The sequence below is a fragment of the Carassius carassius genome, chromosome 29 (assembly GCF_963082965.1).
Source record: "Carassius carassius chromosome 29, fCarCar2.1, whole genome shotgun sequence".
Lineage (NCBI taxonomy): Eukaryota > Metazoa > Chordata > Actinopteri > Cypriniformes > Cyprinidae > Carassius > Carassius carassius.
In genome coordinates, this window is record NC_081783.1 from 5,629,005 (window position 1) to 5,651,826 (window position 22,822).

Sequence of the window (22,822 nt, forward strand, 5' to 3'; positions counted from 1 at the left end):
TCAATTAAATGCATCTTTGCATGAATGAATGAATGAATGAATGAATGAATTAAAATAATTTATGACTTCAATCTTTTAAACATTCCTTTTAAGTATTGATTACTTTTAGTCACTTTTATAATACCTCACATGCTAATTAAAGTGGTAACACTTATGAACTGTTTTGTTGTTCTTCACTTTAAGTCATCTGGTCTGTTTAGTCATTCTGTGCCCTTATTTGGTTCTGTTCCTGTCCTAGTTTAGTTCATTGATTCATTAGTGCTCATTAGTTAATTCCCATCACCTGTTTGTCATCAGCTGTCAAACTCACTCCTTTGTTCTAGTCTGCGTCTGGTATTACATTTGTATTGGCGTGTGTCTACTGCTCATCTTTGTGGATTATCTTCTTCCTAGATGTTATTAAAGTACTGATTCTATTGTTGTTCTCGTGTGCATTACTTGACACAACCGTGACAGGTAGATGCTAGATTACTTACATTTTTGTCTTTGTAACAGAAAAAAAGTTAGTAAAATTGCATTTTTAAGGTGGAAGTTTCTGAAGTTGGTTTGTGATGTGTGTCAGTTTTTGACTCTGAGCTGAGTTATGAGTGCAGTGTCATTTGCGCATGTGAGAGTAAGAGGTGAGATCAGACATTCTCAGAAGCCTTGGAAAGCTACTCTGAAAGTTACCCGCTAAGTCACACTTCATGTTCAATCAGAGAAGCGTACTCTCGTCAAACTGAAGAGGTAAACAGGAACTTCCACTGCTTGTTTTGCATGATGCCAGCATGATGTTGCCAATGCCAGCATCCACCACACCATCCTATCTTGCTATATCTCTTCAGTTATTCATTAAAACACAAATTCTGCTTGTTTTCTCTATTTTTAAACAAACGGAACTGTAACTGAATACACCTACCTTTTTGTCCTGATTGTTATAGTAAACCATTATTCCCCAAGTCTGGAAGTACACTAGATGAGAGACAAGCAGAGAGCATGAGATTTTGCCTCGCATCATTCAAAAACACATTTCAGACATTCTCCTTTCTTTTCAATTTCCATCTTTTGATGACTTTACAAATAGAGCATAGGAAACCGCGCCAGTGGACGGGGAAATAGAGATGCCTGAGCACTGCGTCTATCTCCTCTGGCAATCTCCGCTGTACTGTAACAATCCCGTCATGTTCCAGAGAGGATTAAATGGGCTTTAATGGCAGACTTGTCTCTGCATTTCCTGGAGAGTGTTTTAATCTGCAGGAATATCCCTTTCTTTTGAGGATTTATGTCAGATTTTCTTCTGCCCTCAATGTTCTGCTTAATGGGGAGTCTGGGAGATTGGGAGAGCATGTCAGGAAGCAGGTGTTCAGGATAAAGTGTGAGCAGTCATCAGAAAGGCAGTTTAGTACAGAAACGTCCCCCCACACTGCCATTTAGACTCAGCCTGACTACAATAGCACCTCTCAGATCCCTTACAACAATGAGAGCCATTACAGTATGGTGATGTACAGTACCGTCTGAGCAGATATATCATAAGATGTCTGTGTAACAAAAGATTGTATTTTCCTATAGCCGTGGATGTCTGTTAAATCGCTGGCCTTCACCTCTATTTTTTCAGTTGGTTGATGAAGATCCTCGGATATATATATATATATATATATATATATATATATATATATATATATATATATAATTTATTTTAATTTTTTTTCCATTCACATGTGTATAGCTAAATGTTTAAAGTTTAATGATCAGGTATTCTGAATCACTAAAGGATGAATAGTTTCATAAATCTCTGAATGAGGTTCCTGAATGAGGAACGTGTCTGTACTGAATGCAAAACACACTAGAACAGATAAGAAGGGGGAATAATTCAATGTATTCAAAAAAAGTCAATGTATTCAGCCACCCCACCTCCTGTCATCACATTGTCCTGACACTTTGTGTATTAGCGAGGGTCATAAATAATCAAAACTAGCTCGCAGAGTCACGCTGTATCTGTGAATGGCTACAAATACCAAATTATACAAATTGAGGACAGCAAAAACCTCGCTGTGCAACTTTGGAGAAACAAAACAGCGTTCATTTACATTTTCATTTAATTTTCTACTGGCCCGTTGCACCGCATACAGAATCAATCTTTCTAACTTCATTTTCAATATATTAGGAGGATGGGAGTGAGAGCCGGGGGAAATATTGATTGTCTGAGCGTGCATTGTGTCTTCGCACAGACTGAACTCTTTGTATGAATCAAATGAAATTGCAGTTTTTCTTATCAGGGTGAAAAAGAAGAATAAAGAGAAAAAGAAACATGAGAGAATGATATTGGTTATTTCATCAACAAAACCATGACAGTTAAACAACAAATTACAGCCAGGCATGAAAATATAAAATAAATCACCTGGCGGTGGGTGTAACATTCCAGCCGACTCAACATGTTGAAGAAAGGATTTGGAGACAGTTTACTGAATGTCCAAGGTCCAGAATTCACCAAATGCAAAAATTGGCTATTAAAAAAAAATGAGAAGCAAATAAACCGTGGCCAGTAACTTCATAAAGAACTAAACATAATACATGTATAAATTAAACTCAAAAATATTTTCAGACATGAGATTCAAATCAAGACACTAAAGAAACATCCGTCATAAACAACCTTTCCTTTATCTCTGTGTAAAACTAATTCATTATTAATTAATTTATTTATAAAATAGTAATTTAATTTATAAATAGTAATAAAACATTTTTTTTATTTAGGACAGACATGTTTTTATGGATAAAAATGTTGTCCTTGAAAGAATATTTATGAATCTTTCTTTCTTTCTTTCTTTCTTTCTTTCTTTCTTTCTTTTGTGGTATGTGGTAGTACATAGGCCGAAATATTCAAGCCCAGTCCAACTATATAAATATGCCAAATAAAAACAGAAAATCATGGTATTGATACGCAAAAATGCCGTGCATGTGATACACACTTGTTTGGCGTGCATATACTACAGTTTTTTTTTTTGTGATAAGAAATTTGTCGGCGTGCATATGATATGCAGTTATCGTGTACATATGATACGCATCTATCCCACAACCCTAATACTACCCATTGCGTATAATATGCACGCCAAAGTCCATTTTTGCATATAAACAGTATGCTAAATCGAAACAAACTTGTGCTATTGATATGTACTTTGATGAGATCGGTTGAATATTACTCAGTCAGGCTGGATTAATTGATTGATTGATTGATTGATATTTTACACTATTAATACACATAATGCAAAGTAATTTTTTTTATTTTATTTTTTTTCTATTCTCCATTCTGGAAGCAATTTAAACGTTTTGATAAGTGTTCAGAAGAGACATATGTGTTTGAAAGATAGGGTGTAAGACGAGACAGGAGGTGGTGTTATGATGAGACCTGTTGGTGGATAGATAGCACTTTACCTGAGCTCTGTCTCCGGGGAGCAGAAAGAGAGCAAGAGAGATGGAAAGATAGAAAGGGGCAAGGGAAAGACATGAGAGAAAGAGAGAGAGGTTTCTAATGGTGGTTGTATATTAAACAGCTGTCTGTCTGCACGCTGTCTGATTGATGGGCAAGGACAAGCTTCATTTCCTTGCCTAGCCAAAACTTCATCTTGTTTCAGACAGCAGTCATGGGCATGATTTCAGGTAGAAAATTGGAGCCATTTCCATGGGACTACATCTTTGGAATAAGCGCTTGCAGAAACACATATTTTCTCCCCATCATACTAAAATGGTTTTAGGATCTCAAGAGACATACAAAGCTAATGCGTGGCAGCCATCAGTTTAACCGAATTAAACTGTTTAACCATGTGCAGTTTTTAATTAATGGAATAGTCATCTATCTGAGTGAAGTTCCTAGTCCCAATCTCCTTTAATTGTATAACAAAAAGCAGCTTGGACATTCTGTTAAATATCTTGTTTACACACAAGAAAGCAAGTCATAGGATTTTGAGTGATGGCAGAGTTTCAAATCTATCTTTTGGTGTGAATGTGTGTGTGTTAGTTCTCAGAAAGTACATTATTCACACTCAGCTGCAGACGTTTCACAAGTTTTCATCAATAACAACTTTTATTAGGTTGAACAAATAATTCTGCTGAGAAGAGCACAAGTCTAGTGCCCAAAATTCACTGATAGAGGACAGAATGAGCGAGTGTTATTCCAGTTTACATTGCATCCATTTCAAAAGATCTGTTGTCCTCAAGCTTTTTGTCTACTTGAAATCAGTTGAACTCCTGCTGGTACCACTTTGAGAGCAGAATTGTACTAAAAATATCAAACTGCAGGATATATAAATATATGTATTTTCAAATAATAAAATCCTCTTAATCCTCTGTTCTGGAAGGACAGATATACACTGATTGGACGGTAATTGCCTATTACCTCACTTTCATTTCATGAGTCATCTGTCTGAGTTTTTCATCATGGAGTTTGAACTTGGGCAGCCAGATGGACTGCAACAATAAATGTGAGATAATGTGTTTTCAGAACTCCGGCGTAAGATTGATAATAGTGCCAAAATATGCCAGAAAATGTAGGCTAAGTGATGCATCTTTTTTGGCCATTATTAGAACAGCATTTTCAGTTTCAGGACTTACATCTTTACATCATTCTACCAGAATCAGCTGGTGGCATCAAGATATATTACACTTTGTTGATGCATTTATTTTCATCTAAATATTATCCGTAAGAGTGTTTAAACACCCTCATCTAGCTTTTGATCCAAGTTATGTTCCTGGTTGTTTGACATCACCGTCCGTCATGTGTCGGTGTGTAGTCCGCGTGCTCCATTATCAAGCAGTACGCAGGAAGCGTATGTTGTCAGACTTGTTGGTTTTGCTTCATGACAACACATCGCGGGAGTGAAAATGTCATCTCTCTCTCTGATTTATTTGTGTATAAATCTGGCACCAGTGACAAAATAAATGACAGTTTTCAGATGATTTCATAGCATCTCTGAATTCATTAAGAGAATCCAATCTGGGAGGTCTCTGTATTTCATTCTGGCAGCAGCATGTCACCCATTTTCCCCAATGCCCAACTCCTCCCGGCAGGCAAACAGTCTGAAACTTGTCCCTTTCGGTTTTTTAAAACAAGATAAATTAACTTGAAAAGAAAATCTGTTTTAAGGTAAAAGCCTATTTTCAGATAGTGTATCTTGAATAACGTTTATAAATTCAAGATTGAATTAAGTTTTTAGAATATAAATCAAATCAAAATTAGGTTCTTGTTTTGAATATTAAACAGAATTGTGTGAGGTTTATTTTGAACAACAAGAAAAATGTTTAATGTAATAAGAACAATTTAATTAAAGAAACAAACTTAAATATACACCACCATTTGAAAGTTTGGGTTCAGTATGATTTTTCATATTTTTTGAAAGAAGTCTTTTATACAGGGCTGCATTTATTTAATTTATAAAACTTTAAATTGTGAAATGTTATTTGCAATTTAAAAAAACTTTAAAATAACATATCTATTTTAATATATTTTTAAAATGTGATTTTAACATAAAGCTGAATTTTCAGTGTGACACGATCTTTCGAATATGCTGCTCTAGAAACATTTCCTATTATTATCAATGTTGACAAATGTTTTAAATATTTAGTATGTAATATTTTTAGTACTTAATGTTTTTGTATAAACCATGATAAAATTAGTTTTCCAAGATTTTTTGATTACCAGAAAGCTTAAAACAGCCTTAAATTAATTAAATTAATTAAATTAGCAAAAATTTAAAAGTCTTTACGGACACTTTTGATCTAGGCTATGTAACATAAAAAAAAACAAAAAACAAACGTCAAACTTTTGTTCTGTATTCTGTAAACAAAAGAAAAACTAAAAGGAAAAAGAAAAGAAAAAGCTCATTGAATTTTTAAATTGTTTTTAACATTAGATATTTTTTACTGAAATAATCATATATCCAGCATTCTTTGTTCTCATAGTTGAAACCTGCAGTTGGTGAGAGAATAAACTGGGCAGGTGAGAGGAGTGAGCTGGGAAACGCTGAGCTCTAACCCTGCATTATGCATGGATGACATACAGACATAAACACATTTTCCAGTCTGCAGATTTCTCCGTCTTATCCAGCGATGTCCTATTGCACTCGCCGGAGTGTTTAAACACCTAGCGCGAGCCCCCGAGGGTGAGAGGAGGAGAGAGGGAAGATAAGAGGTGAGAGGAATGTCAAAGCTCCTCCCCTCTGTGCCTCACCTCTTCTGGGAGAAATTTCTATCTGCATTGTGTATCTGTCTATCTCTTCTCCCGTCTCCCTGGCACGGCTCCGCTATCCTTCCATTATCTCTCTCGTGGGCCCCGGCATGAATTCGCTGAATAGCTCCCTCTTTCTGCAGTACTGTTTGGGCAGCACAGTGGGACGCTTTTAACCTCCAGTGTTTGTTCCTGTGGATCCCAAAGATTGGTTCAACTACTACGGCCACTATAATAGCAGACCTCTGTGTCTGCAATTATGTGTCTCGCTTTCTGTGTCTTCTCCCTCAAGTGTGTGTGATGAAATTAATTGAAAAGAAAAGCAAATAGCTGCCCAAGGAGCTTGGGTATTGTTATTATTATAATTAATGGATGGAGCTGAGTCCTGTTTTCTCTGTGGCCCATTAGCTTCAGGGCTTAGGGATGTAATGAGGTGGCTTTCATTTGTTGTCAACTGTACTGTGAAGGAATCACTCAAATGAAGCGGAAGACACTGTCATTTGGGATGTCCTGAGGAGAGGCTGACGGGGCTCAGATGTGGTCAAGAATCGCCAAGTGAGGCAGGCCGGATCACACTAATTCAGCACTAAACGGTACGGCTGAGCAACTGTAATGCAGGAGGGAGCTTCATTTATCTATTGCTGTACCCATGGCTATGCCTCCATTGGTTTTTGGTTTTACTGTACAGGAAGCTATTTTATCCTATTCTTTTGAATGCTCACATGGAAAGACATATAAGTGGATCTCTTTGAGGAAAAAGTGTAACTCTTACTGTACCTGCAGCTTTAGGAGTTTCTTGATACAGTACTGTACAGTCTTAAAAATAAAGGCGCATAAACATTCTTTACTGTAATGCCTTTGAAGAACCATTTTTTGTTCTGCAAAGAACCATTCAGTCAACCGTCTCTTTCTTACCTTTTTATAATCTGAAGAACCTTCTTTCTCCACAAAGCACCTTTTTTGTAACAGAAAGGTTCTTCAGATGTTAAAGTTTCTTTATGGAACCATTTAGACTAAAAGGTTCTTCTTTGGCATCATGAAGCATTTTTATTTCCAAGAGTGTAAGTATTTGAAAGTGAACCGTACACTACAATGATATAAGATTGTTAATTGTGCTGGACTGACCACATGCATCCACTGGCACAGTCTGCTGCTTGAGGGATATATCTGTATAAAAAAAAAAACATCCACAAAACCATGAACTTGGTTTCAAATTCGCTAATATTTGATTGTTGACCTAGTAATAATGCAACATCTCAAATGTCTTCTTTTAGATGTTTCATTTATTTGTTTGTTTAAAAGGTTTGTTACAAATATACATATATTTTGTACAAATAAAAATCAGTTTATAATTCTGTTTGGCACATGCACATATTTTTATACTAATATAAATAATAATAAAAATAATAATATTTATTTGGTATTTATTTAGAAAGCAGTTAGTCGCTAATATACATTATTTTAATACAAATTTTTAATTCCAGTTTTTAATTAGTTTGAATTCCTGTATATGCATGATTGAGCCGGTAATTTACAAGAGATATCATGACCTTGACTTCTTTTTACCTTGCAGTGATCGACTCTTGCTTAGCATTTTTGTCCTTAATTTGTATTCAGGTTCCACATTTTCCAACTTTTTGATGGTCTCACTGCTTGCCCCTCTGTCAATCCCACAATTCCCTGCTCAAGCCTTCCACTCGGCCCCCATAGAGAATGAAATGGAGATAGCTGCTCACTCCACACCATTGGACATGTAGGGTGAGACTTTGTCTCCGAAGCAGGCTTGGGATGCATCCAGTCATGTGACCTGGGTAGGCAGACTATATGTGTTTGTGTGTGTGTGTGTGTGTGTGTGTCTAAGGGGATGTGTGCCAAATATAAGCTCTTAATTCATCTCAGCAAACAGCTGTGAAAGTGCTGAGTAAAAAATTCAATTAAGAGCCAGCTGTGCTGTGCCTCATGTCTCCCTTCAGCCAGATCCTTCTCTCCCAGGCTCCTATCTCCCCCTTTTTCTTTTTCTCTTCTGGAACATCCTTCTGGCAACCCGCCTGTGCTCCAACACCACCCCCTACTGAGGGAGACAGCCCCCCAACCACAAAGCAACCCCCTTCAAATAAATGCCCACTTACCCCCTGCAGCAGCCTCTAATTTGTGTACATGGCTGCAAGCTCGCACAGATTTAGTTTTGAGAGTAAACTAAGTAAATTTACTTCACTTGGAAATAATTTTTATATTTTAATATTTTTTCTTGTTAATATTAATATAATTAATCTCAAACCTTATCATTATTATTATTATTTTTTTACTTTTTATCTTTTGTTGAACTCGCCCTTCATAATAATAATAATAATAATAATAATAATTTGTTTCATTATTATTATTATTATTAATACTACTACTGCTGCTATTATTATTATTATTATTACTGGCAACATGATGGTGATAATAATAATACGTTTTTTTGTTGTTGTTATTATTGTTATTATTAAATAAATTATTGCCTATAATAATAATAATATTCATAATTGTTATTATTGTTAATACAGAAATTTAGCCCTCGTCATTTTCTTTATCCCAGTCCAATTATATGCATTTAACTCCAATCAAATATCCATCCACTCTTAACCACAAGGCCACAGTACTGCTTTGTAAGCTAATCACTTGTAACACTATAAATTCAGGTTTTTAATGAGCTAATTTGCATTTTAGGAATTAATCAAAATTGATTAAATAATTAACGGTGCAATACATCTTACTCAAAATGTAACAAATGCGGTTTAGGAACATGCACACAAAGCCATGCTTGCAGTTACAGAGACATCATTAACCCTGGAACTTGCCACTGTTATGAATGATGATGCAAGCGAAACAATCAGGAAATGCTCATTGCACATCAAAGCCATCGATAAACCTCCCATCATCTTCTGCCATGGTAAGTAATGGCCTGTTACATGTTCAAGAATGTCCGTTGCCATGCAGCAATTAGGAGAGAAAGAATGTGTCGCCTACATTGTGGTTTGTGAGGCGAAATGCCTCCTCCACACTAATTCCAGCATGTAGCAGTGCAGTTTACCAAAGCAATTTGCCCTTTACCAAAGCGATGCTTCTAAAGGAGTCAGATTAGATTATAAACCAATGTTGTTCCCACATGTACCTCATTCCTGGTGGAATATAGCAGGTCTGTAAGATTTAGGAGCTAAGGAGAATTAGGACTTCAGATAATCTTCTGAAAATACCCTCTGCCAGGCTACCTCAGAGATGAGGGTTCAAGAAAGCAGCTTTAACATTGCTGACATCGGACTTCTTCCCTCAGAACAGTTGGGGGAAGTAAATTAACTCCTGCATCAGTCACGTCCAAACGTGAGCATATTTGGCTCTCCCACAAACCCTGAGAAAAAAGCTTCTAAAGGAAGGGGCCTTTGCGTCTTCCCTATGCTTGGCCTCATGCTGATTCCAACAGTCTCATCTGCTTACAAGCACACCTTTGCTCTCTGTGGCTCTCTAAGCCTTGGTGGAAATCTAATAGCAGCAGGTGTGGATTGAAGGAGAGGATTGCATTGCCCTTCTCATTTGGAGTCAGAAGAGAAGCTCTGGCTCATAAATATACAGCGCTTGGTGGAATTGGAATGCAGCCCAGGGGTGAAATATTGAACATCCATGTGCACCCATACAGTGTGCAATATTTCATGCTTCCATATCATTTTAGCGTGGCGTTGGCATTGCCTTTGTTGTCTTTTGGAAATTACAAGTTGATATCTTTGTTGAACCTGGGCTTTGACTGCTGGCCTGTCCTGGATTTTTCTCTCTTTTTCTGGCTTTCCAACAAACACATACATATTATTTTGCATGCAAACTTACACAGGCCCAGCATGACTATCATGTTTTCCATCTTTGGCTTCCAAAACCATGTGTTTACATGCAAAAATAGACATTATTTGGCTCCGCAGGCATGATGTGGTGTGGTATCTGCAGGAAAAAGACTGATAGACTGCTCTCTGACATGAGGTGACTTTGGCGCGCTGTTTGCATGTAAATTCTGGTCTCCTATGGAAAGATTTTCTCATATACCTAGTTGCCTAGTCCCAGTCTCAAACGGTATGCCAGTAGATCAACCACCATCCATTTAATGAAGGTCTGATGCACAATTCTCACAAAAAACTGAAAGATTTATCTGTTTTGCAAGCTCTGATCTGACTTCACACAACATCTGTGAGTAAGTGACACTTAAGATCAGAGTAATGAATGCTGAAAATTCAGCTTTGCATCACAGGAATAGATTACAATTTCACTATATATTATAAAAATACATATTCACAATATCCGAGTGTATAATTAAATAAATGCAGCCATAGTAAAAATAAGACTAAAACCATATTACTGACCCCAAACTTTTGAATAGTTGTATGTGTAAATAGATATACTGCAAGTTCTTGAACACATCTTGGGGTTCATATGGTCGCATGTGGTCTGGTATTACAAAGACAATCTGCTGTACTTCCTGTCTCTCTGTAGCATTGTCTGAAGTTACAGTTACAGACATCGCAGTTTATTGCTCTGGTCACATCTGCAGTCCTCATCGCTCTCTGCAGCATGTTCATGCAGGTGATTATGAACCATGAACAACTGTCTTTTTTTTTCTTTCTTTTTTTTTGTCATAAGTTATTGGAACTGTGACATTAATTTTGTACTGCCTGTAAACTTATATTTTTATACATACATTAAGAACTCCAAAGGTTCATGTGCATTACAATTTTATACATACAAAGTGTTATATACATAAATGGTTGTTCAAAGGTTTGGGATCTGTAAAAATGTTTAATGTTTTAAAAGACGTTTCTTATGTTCATCTAGGCTGTATTTATTTAATATAAAAAAATAAAATAAATAAAAACACACACGGTAATACTGTGAAATATTATAGCAATTTAAGATTAAAAAAAAATTATATTATGATTTATTTCAAATATCATTTAGTCCTGTGATGCAAAGGTGAGTTTTCATGAGACATTTTTCAGCCACCTACAATCTTAAGTGTCAAATGATCCTTCAGAAATCATTCTGATATGCCAATTTATTATCAGTGTTGGAAACTGAGTTATGCTGCTACATTTTTTTTAACCTCTGATATGTTTTTCATGTTTTTTTTATGAAATAAATGTTAAAATAACAGTTTTTTTCTTCACAAATCAAATCTTTGTAGCATTGTTTTTTTAGACTGTACAAGTGTCCGCAGGCATCTTCAAACTAACTCACTCTCTCTTTTACTTCCACTCTTTTACTTTCTCTGAATCGCAGGCAAATCAACATTTTGTAACAGTTTGTGTGAGGACAAATGGTCAGTGTTGTGGCAATGCTGAAATTGTATCTTTGAGACGAATTCCGTCCGAACCATGGATTTAAGCCGACTGATCTTGGTTGTGGGACAAGGAAAACAACTCCATGATGAGCAGTCTTGGTTTGAAGCAGAGAGAATAACCTCATTGAGAATCACAGCTTGGTACAAAACAGTTTCCTTCTCACTGGCCTCTATCTTGTTGCAGGTGGGGGGCACAAGCCGACAGGGACAAAACTAAAGGCTTCCCCATTTTTGTCTCCAAACAAATTTCACGACGGAACACATGCTGTGTCATAACCAAATCAGACAATCACCTGTAGAGTGTAAGAAATTTATGAAATGTGCATTTCAAAGAGCAGCCATGGGGTTTTTCTAACAAGGTGTTCTCAAATAATCGAGCTTTAATGTTCCCAACCTATAGGGAAATATGCGGTAGATCTTCGTTTGGCATTGAATAACGCAGAAACGCTCAACAATGACTCCCTGGTTATGGGCTGTAATTGCATCCCATTTTCATTCTGCCCTGTTCTCGTGCCTATTTAAAGTAATGTCATTGCAGGTGCATTAATGCGGTTATCAGAATGTCAAATTTGTGGAACTGAAAGACCAAATTTCAGTCACCTTGTTTGTGAGCAGAGCAATAACCCTCCCCCCATTTGTGACATACTGTACCCTCATAAAACAAAGTTGTGGTCTAGTGGTTAGAGAGTTTGACTCCTAACCCTAGGGTTGTGGGTTTGAATCCCGGGCCGGCAATAACACGACTTAGGTGCCCTTGAGCAAGGCACTGAACCCCCAACTGCTCCCCGGGCACCACAGCATAAATGGCTGCCCACTGCTCCGGGTGTGTGTTCACAGTGTGTGTGTGTGTGTGTGTTCACTGCTCTGTGTGTGTGTACTTTGGATGGGTTAAATGCAGAGCACAAATTCTGAGTATGGGTCACCATACTTGGCTGAATGTCACCTCACTTTCAAAACATCTCTTCAACAGGTGAAAAACCTCCATAAACTAATTTGGCCTTGACATTGCTCAAGAAGGCTGCAAATGATACATATTTAAGTGGATTATGGTGCATTTGGTTAATAGTGTGTGTTATTATTAGAATTGCTGTTAATAGAGACAAATCAAATCATTATCTCAACCCCCCCACCTCCTTTTTTATTTTATTTATTTATTTATTTATTTATTTTCTCTGTAATTACAGCCTCTCTGTAAATGTGCATTTGAATTCGTTTGCTTATGGATAATGTAGCTAGATCCTGATCACCCTTTCTAGGTTTATTTTGTGATAGTATTAAGTTCACTGTAAACTGTGTTATGCCTTGCATGAATAACTGAATCCAAATGATTCTGAATATGATATTACAGGTGTTTTTCACACACCAAAAGAAAAGAGAGAGAGAGAGAGAGACAGAGAGAGCTAATTTTCATTCTTCTCACATCTCAAGCAGGTGCACCCACATGCAGGGCATGTACCTGAGGAGAGAGCAAATACAGTAGTCTACTCCTTAAGGAAATGACAGTTGAATCATTCTCTTAGGTTTAATGCGACTCGAAGGCTCACAAGTTCCATCAGCTCTAATGTTTATTCGCTTGGACAGATGCTTGAGGCGTCGGTCAGTTGTCCCTCAGCGTGAATGGTAGCGTCCGATCTCCCTCACCCGCGCTCATTCAGCGCGCGCCACTGTTTCGCTTAATCAAAGCAGAAGGTTGTAGAGACTAGCGATCTTACCGTGTTTCGCCGTGTGCGCATTTTAGGACAGCAGCGTTTCCCTACGGACGGTCATCGTCTAACAGACTCTCCATTCAGTGCTTATTATCTTTCTGCGTTAGGCATTTTATCTGCTATCAGTTGCTTTCACGTGCGATGCTCAATATTTAAAGCAATTGACAGTTATCTTCAGAAAAGTATCGACTCGTCGGCGTCGCGTTTGGAAGGTGCTCCTCGAGGGAAATAAAAGTTTCCTTCGGGAAATGAAAAGGCTGTCCAGCGCAGGTAAGATCTTGCATTTATATGTCAAGCTCTGTGTGTTTTTACCAGCACGCGTTTATGTCCCCGGCTGTTTTTCTACACTTGTATGAATGCTGAAAATGCAACTAAACAGTGTCGCTTCACTGACAGATCCTTTTGATTAAACTGGCCCTGTCGTGTGATCTTAGTCGTGGTAATGTGGATTTCTCTCGTTGGTTTCATCATCCTCATTATTTCTGGCGCTTGAGCGGAACGCCAAAAGGACGCACCGGACACTTTTTTTTTTTTTAGTTTTCATTTGTCTCTCGCGTCCGCTTCGCAGTTCTGTGGGTTTAAAAGCTAGATGGTTGAGAAACAGACTTACAGTCCGTGACGGTCCGGTTTAAGGAGACCGCATACCGACACTGTCCATCTACGAGAGCGCGCTCTCGGTGAACCGTCTGACCCTCTGCATCTATTTCCCTTCTGGCTATTGACAGCTACGCATAAGGTCATATATCATCAGCAGCTGCAGAACATGCCAGAAATGGCTAGTGGTGTAGCCGCAATTAGTGTATTATGCTCTGTTAAGGTCAGAGAAGGCACAGACCACTACTTAGTGTTTCAGCAGGGAAAACAGTGTGTTATTGAATCCGTTTACAGCAGAATATTCAGTGTGTCTCTCTAAGGTTGACTGTTTTGCTGCTATGCACCTTAAAGGGATAGTTCATCCCAAAATTCTGACATCATTTATTCACAACTCAAGGTGCTTCAAACCTGTACGAGTTTTCTCTGCTGGTTAACACATTCTGAAGAGTGTAAGAATAATGGATAGTGACTGAATATGTCAAACCTCAAAAAATGCATACATATCTTAAAAGTCCTCATTAACAATATTTAATGTGCATATGAGGAACATACCATCATACAGTATGTTATTTACGGTCTGAGATTTCCATAAATCATCCATTAGAATACACAAAACAAGTTTTGATGTCAGATGATTAAATTCTGATAAATTACTTGGTTAAAAATGGTGAAGCTATGAGCCAGTTGCTTGTTTTTATGTAAGTGCTATAGATACCACGATAGTGCTTTTTATGTCTAATGGATAAGTTAATCCAACAATGAGCAGTTTCCAATTTATGTGGCACGTTTTGCAGTGACAATTATGTGTTTGGATCTAGAATACCCTGTTATTTGTGTACTTTAGATAGATGGATGTAATGGCAAAGAGCAAGCATTGATTCTTCTCATTTATCTCTGAAGTAATGCATTATGCACAGTTGCAATTTGTTCACCATCTATTTTCCTTCAGAAGGTTTAATATTGTGGAATAACAGCTGATTTAATGTTTATAACATCAAAAAGTTTCAGTTCTCATTGAATTCCATTTTATGGACAACAAATTCAATAGTAACCAAAACTTTTTGATTACCAACATCTTTCAAAAGGTCTTCTTTTGTGCTACACAGAGCAAAGAAATCCATACAGAATTGGAACGATATGAGGATGAGAAAATGATGACAGAATTTTTTTTTTGTTTTTTTTTTTAATCTCTTTAAGTACCAAATTTCCAATTACAAGGTTTAAAGAACCCTCTCGTTCTCTCCCCGAAACGCTTGCTCAAGTTCTTTCATTTTAGCTGTCTCAGAAGAAAGAGGAATGACTTTACTGAACGGTTATGAATCATAGCTGTTATCATCTTGTGTTATACTATCTTAGCCTTGGCTGAATGTCCCTTACTATGTGACGAGTTCAAAGTAGGTGAGTTAGTGTACTTATTGATACTGCTGCACTTCGATATGAATGAGGCGGTCAGAAAATAGATAGAAAAGATCAAGAGATGGAAGCTCCCTGCTGGGTTTCTGGCTTTCATCTGCTTGCGCGATCTCCCCCCGATCCCTCCCTCCGACTGATCCCCCTCTCATGTACCGTATCTCTCAATTAGAGCTCAAAAACGAATGGACACCAAGTAGAGATCAGCAGAGGGCAAGAATGTGAGATGTTTGAACAGAATGAGTCAAATCTTCAGTTTTTCACAGATACAGACTAACAATCTGGCCAACTGCGTATTTGTGCCTTACTTCTAAAAATCTTACATGTAGTTTCAAGGGGATGAAGATTGGACTGGTTATCCTACTATCAAGTTGGCACCTGCCAGACATCGTTATCAGCCTCTTGGTATCTGGTGTGTGTGAAAGCCAATCGAATATTTAGATGTAAGCAGTATATGTGTAGATAACTCTCAGCGCGCAAACGCTCACACACACACTCACACACACACACACACACACACACACACACACACACACGCACACACACACTCACACACACACTCACACTGAATGGCTAAACGGCTTTAACGCCGGATAGCCGTGCATGTCATACACAATCCCTCATCCTGGCCCAGTTGGCACAGTGTAACTCCAGCTAACATGGCAGAGCAAGCAGTGAAGAGCCGATCACACTTAGCAGTGCTCACTCTCATTCTCTCTCTCAGTTAGTGTGTGTGTGTTTGTGTGTGGCCTTAACCCCCTTAAGCTCACACACTGGCTCGTTGCCTTCTTTGGGCCACGAGCAGCACAGATCTCTCTACGAACTCCAAAATGAGAGCAGATGCTCGACTCAACCCGACTCTGCTGAGCACCTTTGCTGAATGTAAACTCCTTCTGTTTGCATCCCCTGTACCCTGAAGCCTTGCTTCGTAAGCCTGTCGTTTTTCACATTTAATGTAAAGACATGTTTACAAACAGCAACAAATGTCCAACTTGTATAAATATATGCTTTAGACTTTAGATCTTACTTCTTCTAGGTGAATGGTTCTTAAAGCTTCAAGGCCACCTCAGAATATCCATATAGTCACACCAATGTACGCAATGGAAAAACGCAATAACTTTGAGCAAACTTTGTAAAACAAACTTTCTTCTGTAGAAACAGTATTGAAGAAACAGTATTGGTTACTATTGATTGCTATTTTATGGAAAAAAGTTTTGAGAACTGAAATTACTTTTAATTTATGTTTCACAAGTTTGTGGTGACATGAGGGTGAGAAAATTATGACAAAATATGTACACACACACACACACACACACACACACACATTTTGTATATATATAATTGCTTTCTCTAGTTCATGTTAGCCACAATTATTGGCACCCAATTATTGCAATGTCCTTTTCCCAAGATAAAAGCTCTGAGTTTTCTCCTATAATGCCTGATGAGTTTGGAGAACACCTGATAAAAGATCAGAGACCATTCCTTCATCCAAAATCTCTCCAGATATTTCAGAATCACAGCTCCATGTTGGTGCTACTCCTCTTTAGTTCACCCCACTCATTTTCTATAGGGTTCAGGTCAGAGGACTGGGATGGCCATGGCAGAAGCTTCATTTTGTGCTCAGTGACTGATTTTTGTGTTCATTTTGAAGTTTGTTTTGGAGTACTCCATAATAAGAGTGGTCCATTATAAGATTTATAACAGAGGCAGTCAGGTTTAGAATTTTTATCTGTTGGTATCTGATTGAATACACAATGCCATGTATCTGAACATGATGTCCAGGACCTCCAGAAGAAATACAGGCCCACAACATTAAAGATCCAGCAGTATATTTAACCCTGGACATGGGGTACTTTTTATCCCTGATTGTATTAAACCAATCTGGTTGGTTTGCTGCTGAAAAGCTATTTTTTTAGTTTCGTCTGACAACTGAATATGCTGGAGTTTGTTTCTGGATGAGCGAGGAGAATTTTTCTTGAAACCCTCCCAAAAGACGTGGTGATGTAGGGGCTGTTTTATTATTATATTATATTTTTAGGCTTTCTGACCCCAAGGCCCAACTAATCTCTGCAATTCTCCAGCTGCGATCCTTGGAGAGTCTTTATCCGCTCAAACTCTCCTCCTCACTGTGCATTAGGATGATATAGACACACGTCCTCTTCTAGGCAGATTTGTAACATCTTTAGTTGATGGGAATCTCTTAATTATTGCCCTGATGGTGGAAATGGGGATTTTCAATGCTTCAACTCTTCTCTTAAAGCCACTTTCTATTTTGTGAAGCTCAACAATCTTTTCTGTTCTGCACATCAGAACTATATTCTTTGGTTTTACTCCTTGTGATGGATGATTAAGGGAATTAGCCTTTGTTTCCTCATATTTATAATCAATTTCATGCTCCTAGTCAGGTAAATATGAATGGGAATATACTTAAGAGATATTTTACTCATAAGAATTTCTAGGGGTGCCAATAATTGTGGCCAACATGCATTGGAGAAAAACATTTATTTCATCATCAGAATTTCCCCTCAACTTTCAATTGTTTTACTTCACTGAAAGGATTTTTTTTACATAATATATGTGTGTACTGTGTATATTTATTATGCATATATAAATACAAACACATGCATGTATATATTTTAGAAAAGTATCTTAGGTTTATATATTAAATATATTTACATATAATATAAAATATAAGAATATAAATATATAAATGAATAAACATCTAAATATTTTCAAAATATATACTGTATGTGTGTGTATTTATTTATATATACACATTTATTTATTTCTTACATTGAATTGTGTAGACACTGTTTTAAACGGTTAATCTGTTGTAAATTTACTGTATTCCAATGGCTTGCTATAATATGTGTTATATGAACTATATTCAGTCTCTTTTTATGCATGTACACAAGACTTCAGATCTGGGTTAGCGCTGACAGTATTTATTTATACCCACACTGGCATCTCCCACATTTGTGGACACACCAGAGCATCAGTCTTCATTACTGTCAACGTAAGCCTGACCCTTTTCAACCAATTAGCATTGTTAAGCAAAACTCTAGTTCACGCTTGTGTGAGTGTGTTGTTGTAGATGTGTTTGTGTGTACATATTGGCTTGGCTGATGTAGCGAAATCCATTTGCAGTTATAGGAGTGTCTGCATCATTATCAAGCCCCCCTCCCCAGTCCTGCGTCCTTCAGCCAGATCTGTGGCGTGTGAAGGAGAGTTGGGAATGAGACCAGATAGATGGTGTGTGTGTCAGGGAATGGAGTGTTTGGCCGAGGTATGGAGATTCACTAATGGATGAATGTGTGTGTGTGTGTGTGTGTGTGTGTGTGTGTGTGTGTGTGTGTGTGTGTGTGTGTGCACTTGTGGTGAGTGTTTTGACTGTTGACTTGGCATAAACTGCCAGATTTGAAATGCTTTCTCACAGGAAGTCACAAAATGCTTGTGTGGTGTGTTGACACATTAGGTGTATGGCCTCTCCACTGTCAAGCACTCTGACAGATGCAGCCTGTGATTCCAGTCCTCAGCAGATTAAGAGATTACAGTGTTGGGTGGGAGTGTATAATAACCCTAATGCATCTAAAACCGCATTCACACACGGACAGCTGAGAACATCAGAGTGCTGATGAACTGTATCTGCAATCTTTAATATCTCTTCATGATAGGTCAGGCCGACACTGACCACAGAGTTAACAGCTGATATTTTCACTTCTAGTCAGGCCGGGACAGATGCGGCTTACCTCAACACGGCACAGCTCAGGTTGCTGTTGATAAGCGTTAACTAGGTGATGGTGTCAAATCCATGACCCAGACGGACTTACAATTAAATAGCAGCTTAAAAGCAACTTTTAGCACAAGAAGAGTCTCTCCTGCACTCATTGCTGCAAAGCAGGATAGGATTGCTATTAGTATGAATTATATATAATACAATTTGAAAGTTTGCGGTCATATGCTTTTTTTTTTAAAGAATTAATACTTTGAACATAGGTGTCATTTAAGACACTTATAATACATTTCCATTTCAAAATAAATTATTTTTACCTTTCTGTTTATCAAAGAATACTGAAAAACTAAAGATATACATTTCCACACACACACACACACAAAAAAAAAAAGCAGCACAACTTTTTTTCAATATTGATAATAAAAATAAATGTTTCTTGAGCAGCAAATCAGTATATTAGAATGATTTCGGAATCATGTGACACAGAAGAAGACTAGAGTAATGATGCTGAAAATTCAGCTTTGCATTACAGAAATAAATACAATTTTAAAATATATTAAAATAGAAAACAGATATTTTAAGTTTTGATAATATTTCAGCAATAAATTAATCAAATTAATGCAGCTTAATTTTCTTAAAAAACACACACATATATATATATATATATATATATATAATTATTATTATACCAGACCTAAAGTTTTGAATGGAAGTTTATGTTTCTATTTTTGGAAAAGTAACAAAAATAAATAAATATGCTTTATAATAATACTATAGTTCCTTTCTCTGAAAAGCAAGTTTGCGTGCTCTACATTCATTAATAGGAAATACGTCAGCAAAGAAAAGTTAACTTTGCTTGTCAAACCATTTCATGGAGTTTTTAACTTCTGGGAGCTGGCTCATGAATGTCTGTGTTTCTTTGTATAAACATGGGTTTTAGCTGTTAGCAAGGGAGTTCCTGATTGATGGTGTCTTATTGCAAAGGCAAACTCAGTGCTGATTTGGCAATGGCCCAGGATGCTATCTTCAGCCTGTATCGGAGAGGAAGAACCCCCTAGACATCTGTCACCAGTGTCTTGCCCGCTCTGATACCTCGCCGCTGGCACACTGAATTGGTGCTGAGTTACAGCATAGCTTCCCAAAACCATCATCCGACTGTGATTCCTGGCACTGGCTCTTCTGTTCAGTGGGGTGAAAGCGAGGGGACACTCAAACGCTGTTCTATCTAAATTTATGCACTCGTGTTAATTTCCATGCTTTAACTGTAGATGTTTACCAGAAACTGATTGAGCTATAGTCATCAACATCAACATGTTGTCATTAAAAGCTAATTCAGTACTCTCTCTTTCTCTCTTTTCCCCCTCATTTCTATCTTGGATCCTGATGTTCTAGCTGATTGTTAATTTAATTTGCAGCTCTTGAGGGATGGTACATCACTTTGTGTGTTTTTACTATTTTCTTTTAAAGAAATGTCTAATGCTCACAGACAATAAACAAAAAAAGAATAATATAGATAATTATTTTTGCTTAAAAACCTATAAATAATCAGTACATATCAACTGAGCTGTAAAACAAAGCAATCATGAAAGATTTAAAAACATTTGTTATTTTGAGAAACTTACAAGGTTTAATAGTAGAATGACGACTTATGTCAAAATATCTATAATTTCTAAATTCATAACCATTGCTGAATCAATTTCATTGGGGGAAAAAAAAACATTCATCAAATTTTGAAGGACAGCATATATTTACAGTATATAATTACACAAACACACACACACACACACACACACACACACACACACACACACACACACATATATATATATATATATATATATATATATATATATATATATATATATATATATATATATATATATATATAGTTATTATGACTGAAATAATTGCATTATTATTATATCACAAAGATTTTTATGCGGTGACTGTACGTGTTAACAGAAAGAAGATGGTAAATTGAGAGACGTTGAGAGCAACAGATAGAGAGAGGGGATTTTTTAGAGTTTGGATCAGATAACATCTCTTGAGACTCTAGACAAAAGTAATTAAATAAACTCAGATGTTTCTACAGCTAACATGGTGTTTAGTTCATTAAATTCTTAAGGGAGTTTTTTTTACAGTTCTGTTTAAAGAAATAATGAATAAAGAATAACATAAGAAAATGAGAATAAGAAGCATGCGCTTTAGAAGATATGGATATTTGCTGATTAGTAGGGCTTTAAGGCAAATTAATAAATAATAATAAATTATTTGATGACTTTAAACTTTCATAAAATCCTTTTATAAATTTTAGCAGTTAGAAAAGTTGCATTGGAGCCATAACCATGTAACTGGTAGTTTATCTATGTAGTTAAGTATCTCACAGTTTGGTTGAAGATAAACCGCTCACAAATCAGCTAAATGAGTAGTTTACAGAAAGTTAGGGCTCAAAGAAAAACAAGGTTTCCCTGGTTTCTGGTAATTAAACATCACATTCATGTGTACTCATTTGTTAAATGCATTCATTCTGATGTGAGCTGAAGAAAGCACAAACACTCAGATCTTCGTTTAAAAGATGAAATTCAGCAGCTGCTCTCTCTAGCAGTGGGTCTCTTACAGTGATTAGTGTAAAGGGACGAACAGAATACTAAAATAGGTGACACAGAAACCTGGGGTCACCGCTAAGGGTCTGTAGAGACTTCTTGCAGGTGATAACATCTGTGTTCATCAGAGAAAAAAAAAAACTCAATTGCTCTCTGGAAAAAAAGCAAAAACGTCTCTGTTAGCTTGCTAAAGGCCACATGCATATTCTATAGCATTGACCTGCTGACACGAGACCAAAGTCAATGTATTTTGGAAAATGCAAAGGAACATGTACCAACAGCAAAACTCAGAAAAAAAGACAACTACAATAAGTCTGCAATCCCATTGGCCTTGATCCCATTTAAATGTGCTGTGATCTGAAAAGATGTTTATGCTTTTCAAGACGAGCAGCAGAAGTGAAGCAGAAGTGAAGCAGAAGAGCAGCGAATACCTCCTGAACGCTGCCAGTTTGAGCATCTGTGGCTAAACAGGATATTTGGGTTAGGTCCGTGCCAGTACAAGAGTTCACGTGTTTGTGATTTTATAGTTGCTGTAAGAAATTAGAGACTTTTTACTAACTTTTTTCTGACCACTGAATTACACCACCACACCCTCTAAAGACATGTCAGCAAATCTGAACATGCAAAAAGGGATGAACTGCATTCAGAAGTGAGCATCAGTATGCCCTACTCACTTAGAAGGGCAAAGCACTTGAAGTGAGTACTATGAAGGGTGCATGTGATCATAAATGGCAAAATTGCTTCTTGAAGTGACCTAATGACTGTATGCTTTGCTAACGTCCTTGTGTAAGAGCTCTTTGTGAAGAGATGCAACTGCTCAGTTTCATTTCAAATGACCGTTTGAATGGTGTGCGGTTCCTGTACTTCCTTTCAAGGCAAAATGCATTTGGGGTTTGCCCATGATTCAAAACAGATGTTTCTGAATGGCTGTTGTTTTGGCATACTGTGTGTTTGCTGTGTTACAGAGACCGATGTGATCATCACCGGACACCTATTTCACTTATATCTGATGCATTTTAATCCCAAAAACGCCTCTGAGTGCTTTTAAGAAAGAGATGCAATGGCTATTTCCATATTTACCTGACTTGAGATACATGCACTTTGATAGATATTTAATGTGCAAACCATTTGTGGCAACCATCATGCAGAGAGCAATCTCGCTACTCACCGCTCTTCACTAATATCACAAGAGAGAGGTCTGGCCCAATGATTTATGGCTGTGAT

The 22,822-nt window shown here is 37.2% G+C and overlaps 1 protein-coding gene across 3 annotated transcripts in view; it reads left to right on the forward strand.

The window, feature by feature from the left end:
* tenm2a (teneurin transmembrane protein 2a) overlaps window positions 1–22,822 on the forward strand; it is a 397,797-nt gene that overhangs the window by 91,975 nt on the left and 283,000 nt on the right. The window contains exon 1 of one of the 3 annotated variants that reach the window (XM_059515537.1): window positions 13,199–13,528. The exons of 1 other annotated variant lie outside the window; for it this stretch is intronic. The gene's annotated coding sequence lies outside the window, so the exon portion shown is untranslated. Of the gene's footprint in view, window positions 1–13,198; window positions 13,529–22,822 lie in introns of those variants that run through there. One more of the 3 variants, XM_059515538.1, reaches the window with a different exon arrangement.